General features: G+C 35.2%; 2 long non-coding RNA genes across 2 annotated transcripts; one reads left to right on the top strand and one right to left on the bottom strand.

Annotated features, from left to right (window-relative positions):
• Positions 1–1,755: 1,755 nt before the first annotated feature.
• LOC141385855 (uncharacterized) lies at positions 1,756–25,370 on the bottom strand. The gene is made up of 3 exons (XR_012406967.1): positions 24,868–25,370; positions 11,713–11,761; positions 1,756–3,126 (listed from the first exon to the last, which is right to left on the bottom strand). It is a non-coding gene; the product is annotated as an uncharacterized lncRNA (long non-coding RNA).
• Positions 9,326–23,948, top strand: LOC110439827 (uncharacterized). Its single transcript, XR_012406966.1, has 3 exons — positions 9,326–9,388; positions 10,072–10,187; positions 23,890–23,948. It is a non-coding gene; the product is annotated as an uncharacterized lncRNA (long non-coding RNA).
• Positions 25,371–27,253: the final 1,883 nt, after the last annotated feature.

Genomic DNA, 27,253 nt, shown 5'->3' with positions numbered 1-27,253 from the left:
TGTAAAATACAACTTAGTGTTTCATTATGTCGCAACTAAGCTAAATCTTTCGCACTGATGGTGAAACCGGCCCCATTTTAGGCCTTTAAAGGATAGTTCACCAGAAATGTACCCCCTATTTAATCACTTTCAAGTTGTTCCAAACATTTATGAGTTTCTTCTTTTGAATCCAAAAGCAGATATTTTAAAGATAGCTGGAAACCATTAACCAATGGAAGTCAATGGTTATGGGCAAGGCTTTACATTAACAGCTGCCAAATGCGGGTATTTCAGCTGTGGCGGGTTAGACAGATACTCTCACTAGCCACTTTGGCTGGTTGAATATAATTTTTAAATGATAGTTTTCTTTAAAGCAGGGTTCGGTGATAAAAATGGCCCAATATGCATGCAAATGTGATTTTAGAATCGAGAAGCAGCATGGCCGACAAAAATTGCGTTGACGCGAACAAAAGAAAGCAGGTGAATACAGAATGAGAGGATGATCACTCACGCACACAGGTGATGTGATGCGCACAACTGTTTAAAAAAAGCTTGCGCATTTCCGTTTTATGGCACGAAGCAACCATGTTTGGAAACGCAAACTGCTGCAGTCGGTTCTCATTAAAATAGACTGCTCGAAAAGTGATGCTCGTGCACCCACAATCCTGTGGCTTCCAAAAGCTTCATATGTTTTTTAAAATTTCTCTTTTTGTAAGCAGCAGCGGTTGCTGGTTTTGATTGAACTATTCTTTCAACAGAGCAGATTATGGGCCTACTGTTATCCGTGTTCGCGTGATCATCCTTCCGTTATAACGCACAGTATGTTTTTCACCAGCTTTCTTTTGCTTACGGTTATTTTTGTTAAAAATATTTAATTATAATTTTTACAATAACACTACTTTAATATGATATTAACTTCCCATGTATGTGTAGTTAACTAGTGATCTAAGAGATCTTTAGCTTAGGCAGACTAGGCTACTGTGCATAGTTTTAGATACATGGCAATCTATCAACCCGGGCTCATTTTGGAAACGTAGTCCCGCAGACGTTTTTGGAGACCGCGGAATACGTCCCGGTGGGTACGTACGGCTGCAGTTTTTGTTTTTGCAAATCCGCGAGAGGCCGCTGTGTGCGCTTTTTCACAAATCAAACGCCTCTTGGAGTGCAGTTCACACACACGCTGTTCTCGCGTGAACCCACCAGAGGCTGCTGTCCGACTGACTGGATGATTGCTTGCGCGACCGGCCAATCGGCTGACCTGCCCACCTCCTTCCCTAAATCCAACCAATTTTACCGATTGACCAGCCCGCCCGCTCGCTTCCCTAAACCCGAGCAACAGTTTCCAAAAGCTGTCCAAAAAAAGAAAAGCCCTGATTTTTTTTTTTTCTACCGCATTTTTGAATTTCACTGCGTTCTCACCCTGTTGCAAAACTCGTTCACTTAATTTTTGGGATTCTGTTTTTGTCTTACCTGATTGCTGGAACTGCTCTTCCCCAGACTCGAAACCGATCGCTGTGGTCAGCTGAGTGGACAAATGGGTTGCAACGGGAAAGCCCCCCATAAGGCCGGCCGACCGGCCAGCAAGCGCAAAAGGGAACATCGTCACACCGCCCCGTAGTGTTCGCTTGAAAAAAATAAATGCAGCTGTACGTACCTCCCGGGACATATTCCCCTGTCTCCAGAAACGTCCGCGGGACTACGTTTTCAGAATGAGCTTGGGTTGCAATCTATATATATATATTATTTTAAATTGTGTTTTTTTTTTTTATTTTTTTTAGATTTTGTTGAATAAAAAGAGCATCTATATAGCTATTTTTCTGCAAGGTTTTACATATTATTTAACATTTGTGGCAAATAAATAACAAAAATTTGTTATTTTTATGTTTAGTGTGGCTAGAGATAAATTTGGTAAATCAGTGTTGAGACCTTAAAAGTCCTGTAAAATAAAAACAAATTGCAATGCGACACTATGAAACCACAGCCCATTTGCTCAAGCACATTAAGCGAGTTCATACACAAAAAAAGGGAAGTCAAGTAGTTTTAGCATGTCAAATTTATGCATATAAAATATATTTTCCCATCAAGAAAATTTTGGCAAGAAAAAAATAATGGAAAGTGGTTGGTGATCAAGCTATGTCAAGCTCTGGTTACGGCTTTTCAGCTTTCTTTAAAATAGATTATCTTGTGTTCAACAGCAGAAAGAAACTCATAAAGGTTTGAAACAAGCAAATAATGTTGAGTAAATTATTATTTTGTTTTATTTTTGGGTGAACTATCCCAAGTATATTTTGGCCTAATGTGTAGTTACTGCTCTTTTTATTTGGACGTCAGCATTGACACAACAAAAGTACAAAAAATAAATAAAAATACAATTAAAACATAATATAATACAGTAGACTCAAGTATTAGTCAAGCCAGCATATTATAGAACATTTGCAAATGCTGCAGTCTTGACAAAAATCAAATCACGCAACCAAGCCAAATGGCTAAATCAGCCGTGGTCAGTTTTCGCTCAACTTGCTCCTCAGAAAAAGAAGGACTTGAGTTGTAGAAGTAGACAACCTTGTCTCGACCCCCGGAGAAATGGCTTCCTGTGAAGAAGTTTATCCAAGGGTACGCAAGATTAACGAGGATATTTTCATTGGACGCCTCCGTTCCATGCCACGCATACTCAGAGGTGATAAGATCAGATTATTTATTGTGCCTTCCTCTCCAGGTCATTTACTATGTTAATTTTTATGAGCCGCGTGTTGCCTTTGTCTGTGGGTTGTGCGCTGCTCTTCGCAAACCTCGGGCGAGGGGTGGAAAAAAGGGGATTTGTGTACTTAGCGCACGCTCTGCCAAATTAGTCACCCATGCCGATTATTTCTGCCATTCAGAGCTGCTATGGAATGTCTAATTTAAGTTACACTCTGTGAAATTCAATTCTATTAGCAGAGCCGGAAAAATAGGCCTCTATTTGCGGGACCTTGTGGTTTGTATCTGAAGAGATAATGAAATGTAACTTGTAACAGATTGGTTTGACTTGGATCCTTCAGGCAGAGGAACTCTTTGTTTCTTGTATCTAGGTCTTCTCCAGAGATCACACGTATTCCAGAAGAACCAAGCTATTTGGAGGAGTCCAAAACGAACGATGCGCATGTGAATCTGTAATCAAACAAATGACAAGAACATAATTATGTTGTGCTTTATTTATGGACTATTAGACACTGGATTTTGTTTGGGAGGTTTTTCAACTATTCAGGGGTCCATTTCCCAAGCAACAAAGTAGCTCAAGAAAAAAAATAACGTATGGACAAGTGTTTGCACTATAGGTGAATTGAGTAAACTAAATTGTCTGTTGTTTGAACATGTGTTTCCCAGTACTAAGTTGCCACCGGAGGGGCATCCATTGGATAAATGTATGCCGAAACAGTTGGCGGTTCATTCCGCTGTGGTGAACTCTGAAATAGAGATTAAAGGGAAGTAAAATGAATGAATGGCCATAAAATGACATGTAAAAATATTTTCATTGATTGTATAATATTTTTATTTAATTTATTTGTTTTCTAAACAGTTACATTTGGTTTTATGTTTTTACATTTTACAATTTAATTTTTTACAAAAGTGTCATGTTTATAATTTTTTTTTGATTATAAAAAAAAAGTTTGACACTCTAAACAGAGCAGAGATGTATATTTTTAAAACATAAATTAAATTACGTGTTTATGCCTGGATGTTAACTATATATACTATTAACGTAAGACAACTTTAATGTTTTAAAATTGTTCAAAGTGTATGGTGAAGTGTTTGAGTACACATAGGCACGGTGGCCGAGAGAGCTTAACGTGCTGCTATTTAAGAAAGCACATGCAATTACAAAAAACACCTGCAAATTGAGTAAAGATCTTCATTCTTTTGATAGCACATGTGCTGCAAATCTTCACAGCGCAAACACATTTAAAAAGCCTGCTGCATTTTCTCACAACGCCAACAATTTACGAAACGCTGCATTTTCTCTTAACACTTGCGAAAAGGAATGAAACACAACAAAAAGGTTTCAAGGAGACCCTAAAACTTAATGGACCTGGCTATGTCAGTTATGATAATTTAGGCTAATATAATACAAAAAAGGATGTTAAATAAACAAACAAAAAAAAATTCACAAAACAAAAAAGATCACCTGTAACTTCACTGAGCGATAATCATGGCACATCGGTGTTCATCACGTTTCTGGGTCCTCTTGAAACATTTTTGTTGCGCTCTGTTCTTTTTGCAAGTGTTGTGACAAAATGCAGCGCGTTTGGTAAATTATTTGCGTTTCAAGAAAATGAAGCGCATTTTAATCGCTTGTTTGCATTGTGAGAAAACGCAGTAATTTTTCTTTTTATCTATATGCCTTGTGAGGATTTGCAGCACATGTGCTATCAAACGGATGAAGATCTTTTTTTTTTTATTTGCTCTTTTATTTTTTATTAATTATTTTATTAATTAATTTATTAATTAATTTTTATTATTTTTTAAATTAATTTTTATTACGATTAATTTGATCTTTTTTTTAATTTTGCTGTTTTTTTTGTTTTTTTTTGTAATTGCACATGCTTTCTTAAATTGTTGCATATTAAGCTTTCTCGGCCACTGTACATAGGAGGTAACTGAGAATAAAGCACAGCCATGAGCTCTGCTTCTCACCACAGGTCTAGCTGTGTAGACAGTTATTGGAAAACTGTTAGTGAATGTTTGTTGGGATTCAGGAAACAAAATCCCCAAATTCTGTTTGGAACGACAGAACTCAATGCAATCTTAGTTGATTGCCAATGCTTTTGGGCAAATGCACCCCACAATTTTATAATTTTGCTAAAGATAATGAAAAGTCAAATATAAAGAGGGGTCAGAGCAAAAGGTCGACCTTTGCGCCCCTAAAATAGAGTGGGGTTAAGTGTTTCACTTCATTGGTCAAATGGAGAAACTGTGGTCTCAGACTAGGAATATTTACCAGTGAACTCAGCAGTCGTCTTGTGCCATACATTAGGCTAATTGCTCCATGTACGATTTTCCAGTGACAGCGACTATGAAAAGAACTTGTGTCGAGATTTAAGTGCACCTTTAGTGGCATAAGCCCTCAAAATACCTGAGAGTGATGTGAGAGGCTTAACCACAGTCTGTCTGTCACCTCTAACAGACAAACCTCACGTCGACAGAGACAGCTTTAACATCAAGGCCTTCATGGATAATTCATGTATAATTACAGAAAGCTTTCAAACTGGTTTAAATCACCCTCCCTCCCTCCCTTTTCTCCTCTCCATTGCCCCACCACATACACACACACATACCTGCATGCACCCACACACACACATATAAAATGAGAGAAGCATAAAGTTGAGTTCAAAAACCAGAGATTACTAGTAACATTCAGGATCCCATTTCTGAAATTTGCAACATAAATTTTCATTACAATCAGCATAATAATTTGAGTGAAAAAAGTTTGACCAACAATGAACTGCATCCTGTTCTTAAGGAAATATTGAGATATCACTCAATATTTGCATACCATCAAAACTGATAATTTTTTTTTTTTTATTTTTTTTTATGATTTTAAAACTTAAAATAATAAATAAATAAATAAATAAATAAATAAATAAATAAATAAATAAATAAATAAATAAATAAATAAATAAATTAAAACTTTGCAAATGTGGGATGGTTTTTAGACCATGTTTTAATTAAATATAAAGTTTTAAAATTATAAATTATAAACTTACAAACATCCATACATCCATGCATACACAAAACAACATGATAACACTAAATCACATTGCATTGCCAGGCATAATAGTAAAAAAGCAGTTTAAATATCTGAGGAAAAAAAATGTTTTATAATATAATATAATATAATATAATATAATATAATATAATATAATATAATATAATATATTATAATATAATATAAAACAATATAATAAAACATAATATAACATAGCATAGCATAATAAAATAAAATTAAATTAAATTAAATTAAATTAAATTAAATTAAATTAAATTAAATTAAATTAAATTAAATTAAATTAAATTAAATATAATTTTTACAGTGTTGGGTTGTGGCTGGAAGGTCATATGCTATGTTGAACATGTGCTGGAGTTGGCAGTTCTTTCCACTATGGCGACCCCTGATTAATAAAGGGACTAAGGCGGAAAGAAAATAAATGTATAATATAATATAATATAATATATGTTTAAATGTAAAGCATTATTTCAAGGAATACATTAAAAGAAGAGCTGTGTATATAATTCCCCCTGCGGCCTCATCTGCTCAATGTTTCCACTGCCCTCTTTCCTTCTCAGTCCTATTGACTTCAGCGCTAATAACCGAGAGCTCAGAGAGGTGAGAGGTTTTCACCCATGATTTAGCCTTTGTGCATGTGTGTGGGTGTGTGTGAGAGAGGGTAGAGAACAGTGCGTAAGAGGCTTCCTTCAAGGTCAACTGCAGGTGAACTCCGGGTCAAACAGAGGTCGCCTGGGCTTATGGGCGGGTCAATAACGCCCCCAGATCACCATCCACATGCTGGCCAAGCCTTAGCCGCACATCAGTTTGCCAGCTTAAGAAAAAGTCATAAAAATATTTATATGCAGTATGTTAAAAAATATGAAAATAAAATAAATAAATGCAAACACATGCACACAAGCACATACACACACACACACACACACACACACACACACACACACACACACACACACACACATAACATAGTCAACACTCCTCCAAATATATAAATATGAGCCATTAATATTGGAACTATCAAAATTCTTCAGTATTTGAATGGCCATTGGGATCATTTTGAATGTTCATATAAACATGTACAGATTTTATTTATTTATGTCGTATTTACAATCAAAGCTTCTATTGAGATTTTAGATTTAAGCTTTGCATGTCTGTCATCATGTTTTATGAAGGTATTATTTTAAAAACTATATATATTTTTATTTGTTTATTTTTGTTATACAGCCAATAATTGAGTTAGACCACCACAAAGGTACACACCTTAGTTTGTCAGCAGAGCAAAATGTTTCTTGCCAAAGTGTAAATGCTGTATTTTTATGTTTAAAAGACATTTCAAAGTTTTGGTTTCGCTATCAAATGCTATCTAAAGTCTTATAGTCTATCCTAGTTGAAAGAGCAACAAATAATAACTAGATATTTAGTTGATCATTTGGTAAAGTGGCAGATGGTAGATTTTTCTGATGAATCATCTGTTGAACTGCATCTCAATCATCAATAATACTGCAAAAGACCTATTACAGCCTGCATGGACCCAAGATTCTCACAGAAATCAGTCAAGTTTGGTGAAGGAAAAATCATGGTTTGGGGTTACATTCAGTATAAGCCCGTGTGAGAGATCTGCAGAGATCATCAACAGCCAGATGTTTCAAGACATTTGCGCTGCCCATTACATTACAAACCCCAGAAGAGGGCAAATTCTTCAGCAGGTTAGATCAACTTCTCATACTTCAGCCTCCACCTCATAGTTCCTGAAAGAAAGTCAAAGTGCTCCAGGATTGGCCAGCCCAGGCACCAGATATGAACATTATTGAGCAAGTCTGGGGTAAGATGAAAGAGGAGGCATTGAAGATGAATCCAAATAATCTTGATGAACTCTGGGAGTCCTGCAAGAACACTTTGCCATTCAAGATGACTTTATTAAGTTTTTTGAGTCATTGAAGAGATGTATAAATGCAGTCCTCCAAGCTCACAATATTAATTCTTTTTTTCCACAGCACCATGACTTTATATTCTATACTGTACATTATCTCTGTTATGTTTCAAGACTTTTGTCTAAGCAAAGTCAGACCTTATTATCCAAATGAACTCTTTAAAAATCAAGGCATGATCAGATTTTATCATGGTAAAATAAGCTTAATCTAGAGGCCCTTTTTTTCATATAAGCCACTTCTAACACCAAACGATCAACATTAAGTCAAGTTAATATTTGTTATTCCTAAAACTTGGACAACAAGACTTTTGTCAGGTAGTGCATTCAAATATGCAGGAAAAAGTAGCAGACACTGAAATGTATGCAGCCAGTTTGAATGCTTTAGTAAATCAAGGTTGAAATATCAAGAGCTCTTTTTGTGTTTTGTTATTTTATGCTGTATGGGTTTCATTTTAATCCTGCTGGTTATTATAGATGATAATATGTGTTTTTACAAAAGGATTCTATGTAGACATAAAATAACTTTTACTGTAAATTACTATAATGTAATACTATACTATTATAATAAAAATACTGTACTTTAATTATTTTTCATTGTAAAGTCTGTTCTGTATTTGGCATGTAATTTTGTGAAATGGCATGTAATTTTGTTGTTATTTGATGCCATTTTAATAGAATATATCTAAAAGTCCTGCTGCCAGTCTTATTACCATAGATTTATGGATTTGCATTATTATTACGTTTTACAGTTGGTACTTGCTACCCTCTAGTTTCCCCCAAAACCTTTCGTACTGTTCCCTTATCCTTATATGTAAGTACTCTATAATTTCACTGTCATTACAAGTCAACATATACAGTAAGTTTGCTACACTTACTATGTAATTTGCGAACTGCAATCTAAAGCATTAGCTATTGCGTATGAGGTGACTGCAAAACATCGCTGGCTTGCAGCTGGCTCCTAACTCCTTTGCATGTAAACGTCTCTGTCTGACACCTCTCATACATCGTTTTATTCTGCCTCTCTCTTTCTCTCCTTGTAAAGAAGTGGAGCAGGGAGGAATGAGCCACTCGTTGGGGTTGGCGAAAGGTCAGCGCTGACAGGATGCAGGGTTAAACTGCCAGCTTAAAATACTGTTCATGACCCTCGCAGCCTCGTTCTAAATACCCCCCTTTTGTGTCACCGTCACCGGCAGCATCAATAATCGCCCCTCACAGATTTATTAGACATTGTTGGGCAGGAGGGAAGAGACCATTTATGCACAAAAGTCACATCGATCTAATAGCTAATTTAGTCGCACGGCAAAAATAGTCACGCTGGTGTGCAGAGCGAGGAGCTGGGAGAACATTTGATGTTTTAAACTTTTGTAAAAAGGTTTGCTTTGTTGTTTCAACCTTTACGAGAGAAACAAGGAAGAGTGGGAAATGATCCAAGGATCCAATTTGAATTACTGCAAAGCACTATTGAGTGCATTTGATGAATAACGGTAAGTCCAAAAAAATAAAAAATAAAACTGAATTACCTTGTGACATTTATTGAATGTGTAAACTTTGTGAATAGAAATAGTTTGAAATAGTTTGAGAATATTTTTGTGTGACCAAGAGTTTGCATTTTAAACATAAAAATAGAATTAACTCTTATGTCTACTAAGAAGAATGGAGAGAAAGGAGAGCCAACATGAACAAATGGAAGGACAGCGCAAGAAAGGTTTTAAGAGATGGTAGGAAACCATATTTAAATTAAAGAGGAGAAAAAAAGAATGAGTAGAGTTTATTTGTTTATATATTTATTTATACCGTGAGATGGCAAAGCGTGAGAACAGTTTGAAGTAACATATTCATTTATTCATTTACTTGTTGGCTTAGTCCCTTTATTAATCCAGGGTTACCACAGTGGAATGAACCGTCAAATTATCCAGCACGTTTTTACGCAGCAGATGCCCTTCCAGCCGCAACCCTTCTCTGGGAAATGAAATAGCATATACATATATTTTCAAAATTTGAAAATATGGACTTATATGGTTTTTCATTTCAAGGCCTCAGTTCTAAATAGTAAACTGCAGGCTAAATGTATAAATACACTTATATATAAATACACATATTTATGCTGTTAAATTGCATTATAAGACCTTAATTTTTTTATTGTATATTATGGAACAAAAAACTGGTAACAAGGTGCCAGTCCATTTTCAATTATTTTACCAACAATATATTGTTTAATTCAAGGAAATTCTTGAAACAATCTGTATACTGTTTTTGCAGCATAGGCTCAACCTGAAAACGTAGCCCTTTATACATTTTTGGAGATCGCAAATTATGTAGCCAGACCTGTGTATGGCTGTATTTCATTTTTAAAATGAACGCTACAGGGCAGAATGACACCGTTCCTTTTTTCACTTACCAGCTGACCGTTTACCTCCTTATGGATGGCTTTCCCACTGTTACCAGCTTGTCTGGTAGCAGACTTGAGATGCAGAAAAGAGTACAACAATGCAGTTCCAGAACGGTTCCCAAAAGCAGGTAAGAAAAAAAAAAAAAAAACGAAGCCAAACAATTAAAATAAACAAGTAAATAACAGGATGAGAATGTGTTAAAATCTGAAAAAGTGTTAAAAATCAGGTGAGGACTTCTCTTTTTCTGAAATGCTTTTCAAAACTGTTGGTTGGGATAAGAGAAGCAGGTGGGTGGGTAAATGGGTGCTTTTCAAAACACTATTTGTTGGGTAGGGAAGGGAGAGGTTGAGTTGGTTGCTCTGTCAGTCAATAAATCAGTCAGTCGACAGCAGCATCTGATGGATTTACATGAGAACAGCAGGCGCGAATGGCACTCAGGAAAGAAATTTGAGATCGGTAAAATTGTACACAGCGGCCTCTGGTGGATTTGCAAAAACAAAAACTGCAAGAAAGCTTAGCTCCTGGGACGTATTTGGTGCTCTCCAGAAATGTATACAGGTGTACATAATCAGAATGAGTCTGGGTTGTGTATTTGTCAATATACCATACAGCATTTTTCTTCACTTAAGATAAAAAAGAGGCATGAAACCTTTCTGAGGTGACATACAACAAACACAAATCCTTATGTCCTCAGTGCTAAGAGTGATGTTCAGATGTTTATTTAAATGTGTGCTTCATGTTTTTTTTTTCTTTTTTTTTATCGATAACAAAATAAACACACACACATACTGTACACTTACACACAAATGACAAAGGTGAGAAAACAGAAGTAACAAAAGCATCTAATTGTAGTGACATGGATATCTTTAAAAAGTATTTGTCACACTAATGCCACTAATTATCACGTCATACAATAACTTTACAGTAAATGCACAAATAAAGGCTTTCAGTTAAAAAAAAATATTAATCTATGAAATCCATTTATTTCGTTAACTCCCTAAATTACTAAAAAATACGTATATTGGTATTTTTAAATTAAAGTTTTACTAAACATGTCTATGCAGATCTTCATTTCAAATTTAGTAATAATAATAATAATAATAATAATAATAATAATAATACAAATATTGAGTTTTGTAACCCTGATACCAAGGTACCAAATAAAATATTGCCATACTTTGTATACTTTTGAGTTTGAGATTAATATTGACAATACTATGGAAAACATATATATAAAAAGAAAAAAGTAATTACATAAAATAAGGTAACAAACTATAGGACATCATACACAGCAAAGCTATGAAATGGGCACAACAGAAATCAAATTCCCTTCTATCATAATTCATCTCCACCCTTTAAATATGTACGACACATTTAAACGGATCCATGCATGTTCTAAGCAAATTAAAGCAGCTCTAATTAATGCTATGCAAAACACGGCCGTACGTTTATTACTTGATTTATCTTTGTTCTACTTAAGAGGGGCAGAGTTGTCTTGCCAATTTGTCTTCCTCTCGCATACTTAAGATTCAGTGTGTGTTTAAATGATTTATTTAATAAATAAGTGAATAAATCACCTCACAGCTAATTTCCCTAATGATATTAGAAAAGAGTAACTGTACAAATTGTGCAAAATAGAAGCCGCTATTAACCTGCAGCACCTTTTCGTTTGCCGGGTTCACAACGTCCATCCATTTTCATCTGTGCAAAAACAAAAACATGATTAAAAGATTTGACATTTGACACGGATTTCACAAATAAAACCACTTTGCTTTCCGTGTCTAATAGGCGAGGGTCAGCTCCCCGGCTCTCTGGGTGATACATCATAACACGGGACAGGCTGTCCCATTTAGGACACAAGAAAACCGCACTAATGCTAAGAGGTCTAAAAAAGAGAACTAAACAAATGGCAAATAAGCACTGCAATGCAATATATTCTGGTTCACACTGACGACAAGTTCACGACTTGATCCTTTTTTTTATTATTTACCCGCCATTCTTTTTTTTTTTTTTTGGTCCCTGGAGGCAGTGAGAAATAGATGGCGGAACTTAATAACTAGAGATGAACATTATTCCCCCAGCTAGAGCGAATGTTTCACTGCTTGATTATGAGTGAATGGCCGACACAGACTAAAATGTTCCGTTTCCACAAGCATGAAGAGGGCATAAATAATTCAAAATTTATTCCCGCAGAAGGAGGGACAATGGGAATCATAAATTATCCATGTGCAATGTGTTAATGCAAGAGCTCAATGAACCTGCTCTAACTAACTAGTCTGCTTCCTCATTACACGCTAGGCACAGACCTCTTAACCTTTGAATATTAATTTAGCGACAACTACGGTGGGATGGGCTTTGTGCAAATGGGAATGATGGGTAGTGGAGAGGAAGAGGGCCTGCATGCGGCATTGTGAAATGATCCTCAAGAGGTTATTATCTATATTTGTCTCCGCGACCGGCTGTAAATACCACACGCTCAGTGTGAGTGCCGGTTTTGTTAGTTATTATTGTAAGAGACGGATTGACATGTCAGAATAAGCTTAAATTACATTTAGAGCACAATCAATCTTGCATCACTTTTGCATGTTTGTACTTTGGGTGTTTACACAATTTTCAGCTAAACTATGTAAACTATGAAACACATTAATGTATTTTTTTATTATTGTGTCTACTATCAATTAATTACATGCTCCTGAGACTGATCGGTAACACCTTATTTTGATGGTCCATTTGAGTATTAATAGACAGTCTGCTTTATATCTGCTGATACTGCGCCTTTAAAAGACATTTAACTGACTATAAAAAACTTTGCAAGTACATGTCAACTTACACTAACCCTATAACCCCAACCCCAACCTAACAGTCTACTTATAATCTAATGAGAATTAGTTAGCATGCAGATGCAATGTAACTTAAATTCCACATAAGGACCATCAAAATAAAGTGTGACCCCTTAATCTTAACCTTAATTTTAGCCTCAAACATGTAATGTAGTTTATTTGTAATTTCTCAGTAGTTAAATTAATAGTTACAATGTAACACAGGCACATTAAAATAGCGTAAACAATTTTTTTGTTTTGTTTTTGGCCATTCATTTACACAGCAATGGCATCTTGCAGGCCTGAAAAGTGAAACTTTTAAAAATGTAGGGTTTAAAATGCAAGTTGTCATAAATAGCTGTCAGTCCTCGAATACAATTCTAAACTGCACTCATTCATTCATTTTCTTTTAAGCTTAGTCTCTTTATTAATCCAGGGTCACCACAGCGGAATGAACCGTTAACTTATGCAGCGCATGTTTTACACAGCGGATGCCATTCCAGTTGCAACTCATCTCTGACAATAAACTGCACTCATTACATATAAAAAGATCCTCAGCAGAATATTGCTGAAGTTAAAACGAATGTGTTTCATTTTAATTAAAAGTGTAAAAGGTTATAGTCGTTAAATTGAAATGACAATGTACTTTTTTAAATATAAAATATTTAATAATGTAATAATATTTAGCATGATGTAATTTAACATATTATTATATATTAAATATTTTATGTATCATATTTAGAAATCTCAATCGATGGAATGATAAACCAACTTGTGTTCTAAATTTGCAATTATTATAAAAAAGTTGTTGTTTAGGCACTATAATTAAAATTGATTATACATACATTTTTGGAAAATTATCCTCTCACAAACTCATTATATTTTGTCATATTATTACATTTATCACAAACCACAATCAGTATGGGACCGTTTCTGATATTTCTGACTGTCTGTAATTAAACAGGGTTACAAAAATACTAAATTATATAAAAAAAATAATAAAAATAATTTTAACTATTAAACCAGGGGCGAAGCAGTGGTGCAGCAGGTAGTGCTGTCGCCTCACAGCAAGAAGGTCGCTGGGTTGCTGGTTCGAGCCTTGGCTTAGTTGGCATTTCTGTGTGGAGTTTGCATGTTCTTCCTGCGTTCGCGTGGGTTTCCTCTGGGTGGTCCGGTTTCCCCCACTGTCCAAAGACATGCGGTACAAGTGAATTGGGTAGGCTAAATTGTCCGTAGTGTGTGTGTTAATGTGTTAGTGGATGTTTCCCAGAGATGGGTTGCGGCTGGAATGTCATCCACTGCGTAAAAACTAAGCCGACAAGAAAATGAATAAAGGAATGAATGAGTATTAAACCAGACATCACCCATTAGTGGAAGGAACTCACTAAACTGTATTAAGTAAATGTTTGAATGGGTTTTGTATTTGTGAGCTTTTAAATAATCAATTTAAATTGAACAAAAATCTGAGGATGTAAAACCCACAGGCCTGTCAGAAAAAAAAACACAGACTGTTTTACGTTTTATTGTATGTTAATACATTGGGTCACATCACTCAATTCTCACTGTATTTATTATTTTTTTCTGGAGTGAAGGGAGAGCAATAGGCTTTATTAAAAGTTATATGTTAATGCAGAGGTTGATATTGATTTCTGGCTGTGTTTCCATATACATTAATGTTTCAAAACACAACTCTAAATGCATCTCTGTTCATCCTGCTTGTTGAGTAGAACTATAAATTAGGGTGCTTGCACACTTGGGTTGATTGCCTGGTCCGAAACCAAGTTCGATTGTCCCGCCCTTGCCACCTTCTCGGCTGTTTTGTGTTTACATTGCCTTATTTCCTTCTGAACCCAGACAAGTAAAGTTGTACTGGCAGTTCACATATCATATGAGATGCACTTCTTACAAAACAGATGCTTTATATACATACTTACTTGTGTATAAATATTCATTACCAACCTTTCTATGAACATGATTTGATTATAACTGCAGATAAATTATGGTGCGAAATAGTCTACTGTAACATCTGCGAGTGCTGAACATGAATTAAATAAATAAATGCAACATATATGAACACATACAGACCCTTACAGTCTCTGATCTTTTACCAATTACAGAAAAACTACACACAGCATACATTCATTCATTCAGTTTCTTTTCAGATTAGTCCCTTTATTTATCTGGGGTCACCACAGTGGAATGAACTGCCAACTTATCCAGCATATGTTTTACATAGCGGATGCCCTTCCAGCTGCAACCCATCATTGTGAAGCACCTATACACACTCATTTACACACGAACACTACGGACAATTTAGCTTACCCAATACACCTGTACCACATGTATTTGGACTTGTGGGGGAAACCGAAGCAGACGAAGGAGAACATGCTAACTCCACACAGAAATGCCAACTGACCCAGCCGGGGCTCAAACCAGCGACTTTCTTGCTGTGTAGCAATTGTGCTACCCACTGCACCACCTTTCTGCCCCCACACAGAATACATTTATTCCATATTTGGATTCAAAAACAACACTACAAAAATGGCCGCACATGTAACCTCTGTTAGAAAGTAATTCCATCATTCCCAGTTCATAATAGTCCAAAAGGCGATGATCATTAAACACAGCAGTTTGTTCATATTTTAGGTTGCAGAAACAAGCATTTGCTGCTCTGTTTTTTTCCGGCTTCTCGTTTGTTTTTTTTGCACTTCATTCTCTAGTTTATTGGATTTCAGATGCACTTCACTTTAATCACGTGTGCATTATTAATATGAGCTCAAGAATTTTGTTATTTCAAATATAGATGCACATGCCAGCTTTCTGGAGAAAAGGAAACCGCTCGCACTTTTGAGAGTTGCCTGAAGCCGTACCGAGCTCAATCCCTTGACCCCCCACAGTTGTATCACATTCACCTGAGGATGCATTAGCTGTTGCAGGCCACTGTTGCGATGGGTAGCCCTTTTATTGGCTTTAGTTTTCATCTTCATTGTACAGGATTAGTTTAAAATAAACTCCCTTAGGCACAATTATCTGCAGGCACTTGGTATTAAATAAAAATGTGCCTTAATTCAGGAAAAAACAGCAAACTCTGGAGGACTTCCTAGCAAACACATCCTACTCTATAGGTCACGTAACCGGAAGTCAATCGCTCACACTTTTACGCGGGCCCGTAAAACAACAACAGGACACAGCAGATTTTGTTCTTCTTGGCTTTGTGGCTGTTCATCAAGACGACGACAGTTTGTTTGAGCTCGGGTCAACCATGGCTCATTATTAAAGGTATATTGTATTACATTGCACACATTTAACCTTATAATGAAAGCATTCAACTGCTTTCCTAACTTTTTATGCTCATTTAAGACGAAATTAGCTGTGTTTGAAAAAAAAAAAAAAATTACTAAGATCAACATCTTTAGATGTTATTATTTTAAATGTTGTGTATATATCTGTTCAGACACACACCCAAAAGCCAGACTTTCGCCCCGCTTTAAATGGCGTGTACAGAATCTGTTTGGGAAACAGCGTCTATTTATCACTATGGAGCTGACTGTCATGCACCATTATATGACTGTTTTGAGGATAACATAGGAGTGGTGACAGCACCTGTCATGAAAAGGAAGGGGAATAGCGCCATTTTTTATTTATTTCAAAGTGTTTCCATGCCTAAACAAAGCGAAAGCACAGAACACACTAACAATTAAGTGAAAGGGGCGACCACTGGTGGTTCGGCGGTATGGTTTGCGTACAGGGAGGCTAAGCTTTTTAATATTCCTTGCCGCCCTTCAGAGAAAGACTGAAAAGATGGAATAAATACGGGACAATACCCTAACGGGATGATAGCAGGATAGAACTGTAAAATACGGGAGAATCCCGGGAAAACAGGAGGGTTGACAGGTATGAGCCAATAGCATTCAGTTCTGAGTCTAGCTCCGCCTTTTGGTACTCTTTTGCTGTGCTAGGTACCCTTTGCAAAGGATGCCCAAAACGTGGTATGGTACGGTTCACTTTTAGGTACCGTTTGACAGTAGAAAAGGTCGTAAAAGCGTATCGAAGCACCATATCGTACCACTCAGTAAAGACAGGCCATTAGTCTATATTACATCCACAGCACAAATAAAAAGGAGCAGGTATTTCTAGTGGCTAAAAGATAGCTAGCAAAAATTTTAATTTAAAAAGATTTAACAAGGCATCTACTCAATTTGTTAATAAATTGTTTTGACAAAGCAAGTATGATTATTTTGCACTTGTTTATTACTGAGTACATCACGCTGTATGTGTGTGTGTTTTCATAGATAATTGCTACTTTTAAATTGATTGTTTAAAAACCATCTAGTCTGAAAGTCCAAAAGGATCATAAGAAAGCAGTAACATAGAGCAAAGTCATAACACTGTCCCACCACACAGATAGCGATCATGTCCTTGCAATATCTTGAGCACAGGAAGTAAAGACCTGTAAATGTACTTTGTTTCATGAATAACTGTGACATATATGAGTCCCATGATTGCACTAAGAGCTCCATATATTTAAAGGAAACCAGAAAGATATTTTAAAACTGATGAAACTGATAAAACTCAAATGGATCATAAATGAATTTGGCATTGTGGTGCATCATCTGTCTTGTGATATTACTGTTCTTAACACTGATGGGTTCAGACTTCCCCAACGTAGAATACTTTCAAATTAGAGAATTAGCCTGTGACATGCAGGATTTAGAGGAATCAGTTGAAAAGCCATATGTAACACCTACAATCTATATGGTTTTACTCAATCAGACTAATTGAAATGGAGAATATAAGATATTGAAATATTACCAGGAAATTACATGTACTGCAGCAGTGTTAGCACATGATGACAACAGCTGACCAGGCCCATCTTGCATATTCATGAGAACATTTCAGTAGCAGTTTTCTTTTCATGGTGACAAAGTGGCTTAGTGGTTAGCATTGTCACTTCAAAGCAAGAAGGTCACTGGTTCAAGTCCCGGCTGGGTCAGTTGGCATTTGTGTGGGGAGTTTGCATGTGTTTATGTTGGTTTCCTCCAAGTGCTCCGGTTTCCCCCGCAGTCCAGAGACATGCGCTTTAGGTAAATTGAATAAGCTAAACTGCCCGTAGTGTATCTGTGTGATTGTGAGAGTGTGTATTGATGTTTCCAAGTACTGGGTTGCAGCTGGAAGGGCATCCGTTGTGTAAAATATTTTCTTTCTTTTTTTTTTTTCAGCCTGCTTCCTCAAAATGTAATTCTGTAAAATTATCAATTGTGAGTCCAATTTGTAAATCTTGCCTTTTGCATTTATTGTGTCTAAAAAAGTGAATGCAAAAAATACATAAATATTTAAAATATTTATAAAATATTGAATTATTAATCTACACCTAAGGTGACAATGCGGCCAGAATGCATTATTATTTTCTTGTGATTCAATGACCAGAGTCCATTATTATTGTTATAATGTGGTTACCACACCTAAAGATACTGTTCAGATGTTTCTTTCTAGACATTTGGCAGATATTTTTTATTTTATTTTATTTTTTTCAGACATTTGTCAAGACTTTGTCCTGAAATCAACTGTAATACTTCTTATGTGTTCAATGTTTTTTTTTTTTTTTTTTTTTTTCCCAGAGATGCCTGGAACTACTTTAACTTTGGATTTACAGTATGTGAAAATATTTGCACACCCTAGAAAGTTAATTATTTAGTCAGATTTAAGCAATCAACTACCCAGTAATAATAATAATAATAATAATAATAATAATAATAATAATAATAATAATAATAATAATAAATTGCTTAATAAAAGAAGTGAAATACTCTTTCAAAGTTGTGCCAACTGAATTTTTTTCTCTGTCTGCAGAACTGGAATGCCTGAAGTTAAGTAAAAAAAATAAATAATAATAAAAAAATAAAACATAAAAACATAATCCTTATTTCCTTCGTTTTTCTCATGTATTCAACATTTTTCAAAAAATCACCTTTAATTGATAGGACAGTAGAGAGTATAATTTAATTTAAATTAAAACATTAATCCTAATTCTGCTTAGTTATCATATAAGACATAATAGTTTTAAATTCAAAGCTGTGAATAAAGCAAAAAATAAATATATTGGCGTAAAAAAATCGATGAAATATTGAAAAATACAATCAAATACAATTAAGTAAACGTTCAAAATTACCTCCCATGCGCTTCAAAGTCTACCCTTTTTCACACTTTTTTTTTTTCTCGTGACAGCTAAAGGCTTTATAAAGTATTCAAAAAGGGAAATGCCAATTGCAAGATGGGAGGTAAAAGAGAGATCTGCTTAATATGCATTTCTCTTTTATAATCCAGAAGTTCTATTAGTAGATTACGAGCTATAGAACGTGCGGAGGGACAGAATGCAGAAGTAAGAGAGAAAGAGAGAGAGTTTGTGTGTGCGTGTGTTTAAGTGAGTGCCACATGAGAAAATACTGGCTTGAGTATTCCATTATGTGCAAAAAACTGTGCAGTTTTTAATCAATAATACTACTTTCTATACAAATAAACACTTATTTGCATTTCCTGTTTAAATTTGCTAACAGATTGGTGCATTTACTACATCTACCAGCAGGGGCTAACTGGACTATGATAACCAGACAAAACCTCAACCCTTTAGTGTCCTCAGATAAAGGTTTATTCAGGGCTGTATAACAAATAATAACTACATAATGAATTTGTCTATTAAAATCCTAACAGCAATAATTTCACCTTTTTAGATGTGTTCAAGTGCAATGTCAAGAAAGCAAGTAGCTAACATCATTGCTCTGAATTCCATCACATGGAAGGCTTGTGGAAAACGCCTCGGCATGGATTATGTGCCCCCTGACTAACTAATCCTGCTAATTGATGAACCCCAATGTTCATGGTTCCCTTAGTCAATCTTTATTAATTACAACTAAACTTATGTTGGGACATCAATAAAAAAATAATAAAATAAAACAAAAAATTAAATAATTAACTAAATAAATAAATAATTAATAAATAATAAATTGCGGGCAGATTTCAAGCACTTAATTTTCCTTAAACTTTAAGGGCATAGAACAAATGTATAATTTGCAGTAATCTAAAACAATTGGTCACCTTGGAATTATAAGGTTCTATCTGCATTTTGCATGATTTTAGAATTTTGAGCTTTCAAGTTTTTTTGCATTTCATATAGCAAACAGTATGTATGTAACATTTGTTTTTTAAATAAAAAGTCCTAAAATGTAGACAATAAATAAAAATAAAAAAAAATAAATAAATAAATAAATATATATATATATATATATATATATATATATATATATATATATATGTATATATATATATATATATATATATATATATATATATATATATATATATATATATATATATATATATATATATATATATATATATATATATATATATATATATAAACCATCCCAAAATGTGAATAAGTTGTCAATTAATAAGAATATATCAATAGCTCAAATTTGACAAAAATGTTAGAACCTTATAATTCTAAGGTGACAAGTTAAGTTATGCAAAATGCTTAAATGTGATAGGAGATATTTTATTCTGTTACTAACTGTTGTGTTAGGATTATTATTACTTGGTAATATTGTTCTTACTTATTACCTTATTATTTATAAAATTACTTATTAACTTATTTTTACACTTATTACACTAACAGAGTTGACAAAATCAACATTTTCCACCATCATTTGCTTTAGCTCAAGATGTTAATCATAAATAAGATACCACATGGCATGTTTAAAATACAATTGTATGCATTTTTCACCATATTATCACATAAAAAAATATATATATAATGAGAAATGTACAAAAACGTCACAATAACAGAGTTGACACAATTAGTCTACTATTGGCGTTGTGAAAATATGTATAAAGAAGCATAATGACATGGATCAATGTCTTTTTTTTTTTTTTTAACTAAATTACAAATAACTCAGAAAATAAATGTTTAATGCTTGATTATTAAAGTTAGTAGAATAATCATACACATTTTGGAGATAAAAATAGAGATATTGCAAACTTAGGCATAATGGTAGTTGTTATGTTAATTTTTTAAGGAAAAAAATCCCTATATATATATATATATATATATATATATATATATATATATATATATATATATATATATATATATGAGATAACTTAATATAATTAGGTTTATTATCAAAAAAAGTTGATTTTTGTATTATTATTATTATTATTATTATTATTATTATTATTATAAATTCATATTCCTTCGGCTTAGTCCCTTATTCATCTGGGGTGAATGAACCGCCAACTATTCTACCTTCTGTTTTACGCAGCGAATGCCCTTTTAGCTGCAACCCAGTACAGAGAAACACGAACACACTTTTGCATTCACACACACACTTATACACTATGGCCAATTTAGTTTATCCAATTGACCTATAGTGCATGTGTTTGAACTGTGGGGGAAACCATAGCACCTGGACCCACATGAACACGGGGAAAAGTGCACAATCCACACAGAAATGATAACTATTATTATTATTATTATTATTATTATTATTATTATTATTATTAATACTACAAATAATTATTATTTTAACCTTTTTTCTTCGAATCCTTTCAGACATTAATTGTACCCGCAATTGTAGAATCGCTCATGTATAATATTCACACCCCAGCCTAACTACTGCAATTTTATCACTTTGCATTGCAAATTAATATTTTTACAAGCATCTTCAGCCGAGGGCTTTTAAAAAGCTCATTTGATCACAGTAAGCAGAAATAATGAATGTTACACTACCCTCATTCGGCAAAAGTCTTTTATCCAATGATGTAACAAGTAGATGACTGATTAGACTATAGACTGATGAAGGAGGTAGACTGTAATAAATTGAGAAGATTTATTAAAATTGTGCATAAATTCTGTGAAGCTGCACTTGATCTGCAGCTTTCCAGCTGCTCTATCATTTAGAGAATTTCTGGATATTAATGTCAGCAAAAATGGAGATGTAGCACTATAAACATAAACAAATAGGAAACTAATTGGCACTACACAAATGCATGTATTAATATGGTCTCTTTTAAGGAAGATCAGTCTCACTCTTTATCACTTCATGAATTTAATGTATTCTTCCAGCATGAAAAAACTGCTTGTTAAGACTGCAATTGTGCTTATTGTGGAAGTAAAGTAAACTATATTAAATATGTGTTAGAAGTACATCTGACATCTAGAAACAGTTGGCAAAGCTCTTGTAAAGGAAATTTCTTAAAAACGATATAAATACGGATAAGACTCTAATCTGCTTGTGATTGTGTTATATTTACAGCATGACATATTAGTTCTAACTAAGGGTACATGTACACAACTTTAAACATAGATGACAACTAAACCTGGAATCGCTAATTTATGAACTCTCTATATTTGTAGGAATTATTGTTCAGTAGTATGTTACACAAATCAGCACACACAAACACAGTTCAATTCAATTCATGTTTATCTCTATAAAGCGCTTTCACAATGTAGATTGTGTCGAAGCAGCTTAACATAAAAGTCCTAGTAAATTGAAATTGTGTCAGTCCAGTTTTCAGAATTTAAGTTTAGTTTAGTTCAGTTCAGTTCAGTTCAGTTCAGTTCAGTTCAGTTCAGTGTGTTTTATTTTCACTGCTGAAAGTTACTAAAGAGTACATTAAAGAACAAATCCATCGATGCGCAGCTCCACAAGTCCCAACCCAAGCAAGCCAGTGGCAAGAAACAAAACTTCACCAATTTGAAAAAAAAAAAAAAGAGAGAGAGAGAGAAGAAAGAAGGAAAAAACCTTGAGAGAAACCAGGCTCAGTATGGGCACGACCATGTGGCCAAACTTTTTGCGCAAATGTTGGATAACAATTTTTTATTTTTTTTTTAAACAGACTCAATAGACTTAATAGATCATTAGAACTGAATTGACATCCCCGGCATTACATTCTTGGTCAACTACTATTCAATCATTCATTAATTTTTCTGCGACTTAATACCTTATTTGTCAGGGTTCGACAAAGCAGAATAAACTGCCAACTGTTCCAGCATATGTTTTATGCAGCAGCTGGCCTTCCAGCTGCAACCCAGTGCTGGGAAACACCCATACACTCTCACATTCACACACCCACTTACACTACATCCAATTTAGTTCATTCAGTTATAGTGAATGTCTTTGGACTGTGGTGGAAACCGGAGCACCCAGAGGAAACCTATATGAACCCACAGAAATGCAAATTGGCCCAGTGAGGACTCGGATCAGCGACCTTCTAGCTGTGAGATGATCATGCTAACCACTGAACCCCCATGCCGCTGCTCCTATCTACATATGAGAAATAAAATTAAACAACTGTTGTCTGCTTATGTTGATTTACCTATTTATTTATATATTTAATTATGTATTGAAGCTATGAAATGGAATATGGTTGGCAATAGAATGCATACGCACAAACGTCAGTAAACACCCATTACTGTAAGTACAAATGAGTTCCATTTGAAAACCTTCAGTCCTGTGGACAGATTGTTTAACTTTATTCCTCACAGCATGGCTTGGTTTGGTAATTATTATAGATGAAACCTAAATACTAAAGAACTAAAGAAATGAGCAAGTTTGAAAAAAAATAAATAAATAAAAATTATTTATGTCCAATAGTTTAACGCAAACACAAATTGTAGAAGTTAAGGACATATGAAGCAGGATCATATAGTCTATTTACACTGTAAAAAAAGCAGGGTTCCACATAATTCATTCATGTTGACCCATCACAAATCGGTTAAGCTATAACGTAACACTTTTAACACATTTATGTGGATTGAACATAAAAAATTAAGTTGTTCCAATGAAATCTCAAGAATTGTGTTGTTTCAGTTCATTTTAATTAAGTAGTTTGAACAAGCAACTAATTTATTTTAAGTGTAGAGAAAACCATGATCTTTAAGATGAAATTTTAAAAGCTGATTGTTGTTGCTGTTATTGTTTGTTTTTATTGTTTCTTCACATGGTTTGATAGTGCAACTGGGCAAAACTAACAGAGCACTACACAACTGCTCGATGGCAGAGGGCAAAACAAATGACCTGCTTCATCTCAAGCACTATGTCCTTTTCCAGCACCCTTGCCTCCTTGAGCCTGAACCCAAAGCCCAAGTCGCCAGCAAACAACATTCCTCCAGGAGAGACGTGCGCCCCTAACAAGAATCATTATGGTGTTGTCGGGAGCACAGGGTGACAGCTGGCCCTCTGCTCATGTGACCCTTACCACTTTGTCGACTTAATGTTGGTCACCGTGATCAAAGCCTGCGGACGACCAGCTGTGACCGCTAAGCTAAACACAGCCATTTCTGCGAACAGAACCAGTGCAGGAGCTTCTGTATGAGTAAAAGCTTCATTGGGGGATAAAAAATAAAAAAATAAAAACAACAACCAAAGACTCACTGCTTCTTTAAAACTGTCCAAGGTGTGCAGATAAAAAAAAAAATAAATAAAAAATGCAAATCATTGTCAATACTAAGCTAACAGTTTTTGGGGTAATACATGATAAAATGGTGACAAGAAAGCTTATGGGAAAAGAGTTGCGTTATGAAAGAGTTATAAACACATAAGGGTTTGCTTTATTAGATACAAATTTTAAATTGTCACACTCCTACATTTACAGACTACTGCAATTAAATACAACTCGCATAATTTAGAGTGCTAATATATAAACCCACCAAAGAACAACGATGCAGTTAAAGCAAAAACATACTCCACACAAGCTCATTGTGAGCAATGGGCAAGGGAAGCATTTAAATGTGGGAACGCCGAGGTCAGAGAGAGCACGGTGCAGCAGACAATTCCTCCCCCCACATCGGTTCCTCTCTTTTAAGTTCTGCCCTCCTTTCTGAACCCATGTTCCAAAGAAAGCCTGCATATTTTACCACATGCACAGCTAAATACGCTGTTTGGTTTGCCGCATTCAGATCCCACCGCAAGGTTACCTCTCTGCCCTTACCTCTTTTTGTTCTTCAGACCACTAGCGAAGCAGTGAAAGGTCTTGGCCGCATATAAACGAATTTCAAATGTCATGTCTTGCACGGCTAAAACGAAAGGAAATGCTCTCGCTGACTGGAGTCAATGAATTTGTCAAAATTTTATGATAATTCATTCAATTATTCCTCAGACATTCAAATGATAGTGGAGAAATAGACGAGCGTGGAGAGAGTGAAAGGGAGGGCCGCAGTAATAATCCCTCTCCTGATATTAGAGAGCCTCCAGAGGGGTTTTAAAAGCTCTGTATCTCTGTGTGGAGAGGACTAAAACTTCCGTCCGTCTCACAGAACAGCGTAAAGCCCTCCCTACTCTCTCTGCCGCTCAAGATGGGGGTCCCTCACTCACACGCTCACTTACACTTGGATACAAAAAAATTCCAAAAAAAGAAGAAGAAGAAAAAAAAAATCCCCAGCCCACAAACGCATCCTTCACCAGTCTCAAAGAGAACGACAATAAAACGAGCCCGGTGCAACTCGCTCTTCTCGCGACATCTGACCCCCCTCAGTCCCTCCTGCTCTGGGTCGAGTCGATGAGAAACTAGAGGAAGGACCCCATGTCAGACCCCTGAGCAATTGTGCATCCAGCATAGCTAAGCTCCCCCTCTAGTGTTCGCATGTCTGTATTCCTCGAAGCAACAAAAGCAGCCCTGAGTTTTTATGCTTGTTTCATGTTTGAATGCAACGCAGAAACGCGTTTACATTTACTTGTTATGCATTTTTTTGTCATGATTTTGTTATATCTGGCAGTTCTTTTAGTGACCTGATTGTTTGCTTAATGTTTACAGACAGTACAGTTGTGGCTGAGCTGCAGTTACAGTGTTCTTGCCTAAATAGTACTGGGTAAGAAAGGTTTAGAGGTAGGTTCAAAGCTAAAATCTAGTTATCACCCAGCTGTTGTCATTATTATAATTAATTCATTTTCTTCTCGGCTTAGTCCCTTTATTAATCAGGTGTCACCAAGCGGAATGAACCGCTGTCATTATTATAAAATGTACAATTGCATGTACAGTGTATCCTCATAGGGCTTAGTGGCTACATACATAGACAGCACATTTTAGCTCTTATATCTTATGTCTTATATTTTATATTTTGTTACAGACATACAGTGTCATCCTGCAACTGCTTTGCAGCATATGAAATGTCCCCAAAAATATTTTAACTGTCCAAAATGGGCAATTTTTTGTTTTTGTTTTTACTGATAGTCAAAACGTGTACAAAAAATATTTGTGTATGTGTTATTAATGATAAAAAAAAACAAACAAAAAAAAAAACAGTCAGGAAAAAACTGCTGTGTTCAAGGCGGAAATAAAGAGTTTTTTATTCTATTACACAAAGGTGACTTCGGACCATGAGTTCACATATATGGACATCATTTTTCTCTAAAAGTATATCAAATCAAAAGATGATACTTAGGCTTAATTTTAATTAGGTTCCAATAAGCCAAAATAGCAAAGAAAAATAAAAAAAGTACATGCAAAAAACAGCTTGGGCCTTAGGAGGGTATAGTTACTTCTGCACATGATCTAGATAATAATTAAGAAGTCTATACCTAAACCTGACCTTTACCAATGACATTGTTGTTTGTTGTTGTTGTTACATAAGTACTCTGTATTTACATTTTAAGTACACATGCTGTAAAATAAAGTGAAATAAAAAATGTATTACCCCATATTTTATTTGAGGCCTACATATCACTCATATGTTGAGTTTACTAATGGAAAAATTGTTAAGTAAGGGTTATATTAAATAATACTGTAGCCCTTCCCAGCTTTGCATTGACAGTTCTAAAATAGTAACTACTAAAATCATCCATGCACCACAAAATCGACTCATTAGACTCAAAAAACTATACTATATATTAGAAGGGGGCGATGCAGTGGGGCAGAAGGTAGTGCTGTCGCCTAACAGCAAGAAGGTCGCTGGGTCACTGGTTCGAGCCTCGGCTCAATTGGCGTTTCTGTGTGGAGTTTGCATGGTGTCCCTGCCTTCGCGTGGGTTTCCTCCGGGTGCTCCGGTTTACCCCACAGTCCAAAGACATGCGGTACAGGTGAATTGGGTAGGCTAAATTGTGCTTAGTGTATGAGTGTGTGTGTGTGTGTGTGTGTATGTGAATGTGTGTGTGGATGTTCCCCAGAGATGGGTTGCAGCTGGAAGGGCATCCGCTGCTTAAAAATTTGCTGGATAAGTTGGCGGTTCATTCCGCTGTGGCGACCTCGGAGTATTAAAGGGACTAAGCCGACAAGAAAATGAATTAATATTAGCAGGGACAGTTTTATTAACAATTTAGTAATAAATTTAAAGTTTGCTGGGATTTTTGCTTAAAGTGATTGCTTATACAAATTAAAGAAT

This window comes from Danio rerio, chromosome 5 (assembly GCF_049306965.1).
Source record: "Danio rerio strain Tuebingen ecotype United States chromosome 5, GRCz12tu, whole genome shotgun sequence".
In the NCBI taxonomy this organism is placed as follows: domain Eukaryota; kingdom Metazoa; phylum Chordata; class Actinopteri; order Cypriniformes; family Danionidae; genus Danio; species Danio rerio.
The sequence above is the reverse complement of the archived record's forward strand: the minus strand, read 5'-3'. Positions and strand labels throughout refer to the sequence as shown.